Genomic DNA, 3,365 nt, shown 5'->3' with positions numbered 1-3,365 from the left:
TAAGTTTCCTAGCTTGAGTCCAAGTACTCATAACATTGTATGTTCTGTATGTTATCTAAGTACTTAGTTCCCAACATAAGAGCCAGTATATTAAGAAGAATAAGCAACTGCAAAAGTGGAGTTTATAAACATGACAGAAATACTGACATCATTTGGACTGTTAATCACAAGGTTGGCAGAGCAAAGGCACTCACTGTCCCTCAGCACCTTATATAGGGTCACTATGATTCCGAACTAACTTGACAGCAGTAAACAACAACTAGTTGCCTAAAACAGATTGTGGCACACAATTGTTGTTGTTAAGTGCTGTTGATTCAGTTCTGACTCATAGCGACCCTGTATGGGTTTCCAAGGAGCAGCTGGTGAGTTTGAACCACCGACCTTGTGGTTCAAACCAACCTTGCAGTCCAGTGCCATACCAGGACTCCCCGGCACATAGTAGGTGCCCAAATATCTTTGTTGAATGAATGGAAGGCAGAGCTTTCACTAGCACATTATTTTAGAAACATTCTGAAACTGTGAGAAACTGCCCTGGGACAAGCATTGACATATCTAAACTGAAGTTTTTACATTGAAATTGTAAGACAAATGATGTGATTTTCCAGATCAGTTTGTATTCTGACGTAACACAAGTCAGTCTCAGAGCTACAAATCATCAGTATTATTTTAAACAAATAGATTTTGAACATTTACTACGAACAATGCATGAGTCTGGCACCGGGAGGATTACAAAAAATCAACAACTTTTAGACATAGCCCAGGCTCTAAACTTCTAGTTGAGAAATAAAATGCAAATGTATGAAACAACTAGATTGTAGAATACGACACATGAGATCATAATGCAAAGTGCCTAGCAAATGGAAAAAACAATAAATATCTGCCTTTTTATCAATAATATTGTTTTCTTTTTTAATCATTCAAACATAATTATAATTTTATTAAAAATTAGAAGTAATAATTGCTATAACTAACCAACAACCAGTTGCCATCAATCCTATATTTGTTATTGTTGTTAAGTGCCATCAAGTTGATTCTGACCCATAGCAACCCTGTATAGAGTTTCCAAGGAGCAGCTGGTGAGCTTGAACCACCAACCTTGCAGTTCAAATGACTTTGCAGTCTGGTGCATTAACCCATAGCGCCACACCAGGACTCCTATATAGCTATAATTTAATATGTTATTAGGTGCCTAGTACTGTGCTTGGTATTTTATATATGTGATATTTTAATCATTATATTGATACTGCTAAGTCAGTGTAACTCTTATTTTTCCAGTGAGGAAACTGAGGCTCAGAGATGTTAAATTTAATTTTTAGGAACATATTTAGTAAATATAGTATATACAAGGAGCCCATGAAGAGTTCAGGGAATAGAAAGGTGAATTCCTTTTGTGACAGTGTCTCTGAGTAAGGAACAGAATTGTGATGGGGAAAGATGGAAGAGAAGGCCCTTTGGTGATGGCATCGGCAAGAGGTATATATGTCAGCTTTCCAGGTCTCCAGCATTTTGCTCTGGTGTTGTTGATAAGTGCCATTGAGTTGGTTCCGATTCATAGTAACCCTGTATAGGTTTTTCAAGGAGTGGCTGGTGAGTCTGAACTGCCAATCTTGTGGTCCAGTGCTTATCCTGCAGCGTCACAGGGCCATGCTAATGGCCAACATGCTTGGTAAGGCACTGGGTGAATATTGAGGGGAACCCTTCCTGAGATTGACTGATACAAAGGCTGCAGCCATGGGCTCTATGATACCAATGGTTGTGAGGATGGCACAGAGCAACCCAGTAGTTCAGTCCGTTCTGTAGAAGGTTGCCTTAAGTAGGAGCTGTTTCACTGCCAACAAATAACAACAAGAACGTAATGATGAATGTTCATTGCAGGTATCGTCACTGAATTGTGGTTGTTGTTAGTTGCCTTTCAGTAGATTTTGACTCATAGTAACCCTAGGTAGAACAGAACAAAACACTGTGTGGTTCTGCCCCATTCTCACAATTGTTATATGTCAGCATTGTTCTGCGTGTGAGGGATAGAGCCATGAATACAATAGAAAAACTATCCCTGCACTCATAAAGCTTTTATTCTACTGGGAAAACAAAGATGTCAGCATGTAACCAAGTTGATAAATAAAGTAACTTCAGATACTAAGTTCAATGAGGAAAATAAAACAGGCTGTTCACTGTAACTGGGATGAAGGAGGTGCTACTTTTGTTAGGGTGGACGAAGAAGGCCTCTTTGAGGAGGCAACATTAGAGCTGAGACTGAATGATCTGCAGTGTCCAGCTGGAGAGAAAAGCAAGTTCAAAGATCATGAGGCAGAAAAAGCTTGGTATGTCTGAGGGACTGACAGAGGGCCTGGTGGTTACAGTGTGGTAAGCAAGGGGGAAAGAGGTCCAAAATGAGGTCAGAGAGTTGGACAAGGGCTAGATTATGTAGGTTTGGTAGGCCGGGCAGGGTGAGGAGTTTGATTTTTGGAAGGTTTGAAGCAGGGGAGGGATATGGTCTCATTTACATTTTTGAAATTTCACTCAGACTACTGTGTGGATAATGAACTCTTTCTTCTTGTTATTTGTCATTGAGTTGATTCAGGCTCAGGATGACCCCATGTGTGCAGCGTAGAACTGCCCCATTGTTGTACCCCATGGGCTAAGATCTTTTGGAAGCAGATCACCAGGTGTCTGTGTCTTCCAAGGTGCTTCTGAGTGGGTTCCACCACCAAGCTTTTGGTTAGTAGCAGTCAACTGTTGAACCACTTGTGTCACTCTAGGGACTCTTTGTTGGTGGTGCTAAGTGCCGTCCAGTTGGTTCTGACCCATAGCAACCCTGTATAGGACTTCCAAGGAGCAGCTGGTGAGCTTGAACCACCGACCTTCTTGTTCAAACCAACTTGCAGTCCAGCACATTAGCCCACAGCACCACAGAGGGACAATAATAGAGATCAGAAGGTCACTTAAGAGGTTAAGTATATTTCTGAGTGTTTTTGAGTCCAAAAAGCAGAAACAAAAACAAAATCAGAGGAAATAGAAGCAAATACTGTTGAATGATGATGCATGAAGGGGATTGTGATCATTGCAACAAAATGAAATACCATAGGATGAGTGTAAAACCAATGTTCTCCCATGTAAATTATCACTCAATTCACAATAAAAACTTTTTTAAAAAGAGGCAATTAAAGTACTTCATACAAAAGGAAACAGGGTCTTATTATAGGGATGGTTCCTGGTGTGGCACTGTAGGATCAGCACTGGGCTGCAAACTACAAGGTTGGCAGTTCAAAACCACCAGCTGCTCCTCAGAAACCCTATACAGGGTTGCTATGAGTTGGCACCAGCTTGATGGCACTTAATAATAATAATAATAAAATGGAGCTGGG

This window comes from Chrysochloris asiatica, unplaced genomic scaffold (genome assembly GCF_000296735.1).
Source record: "Chrysochloris asiatica unplaced genomic scaffold, ChrAsi1.0 scaffold00003, whole genome shotgun sequence".
In the NCBI taxonomy this organism is placed as follows: domain Eukaryota; kingdom Metazoa; phylum Chordata; class Mammalia; order Afrosoricida; family Chrysochloridae; genus Chrysochloris; species Chrysochloris asiatica.
Note: the sequence above shows the minus strand (reverse complement) of the source record.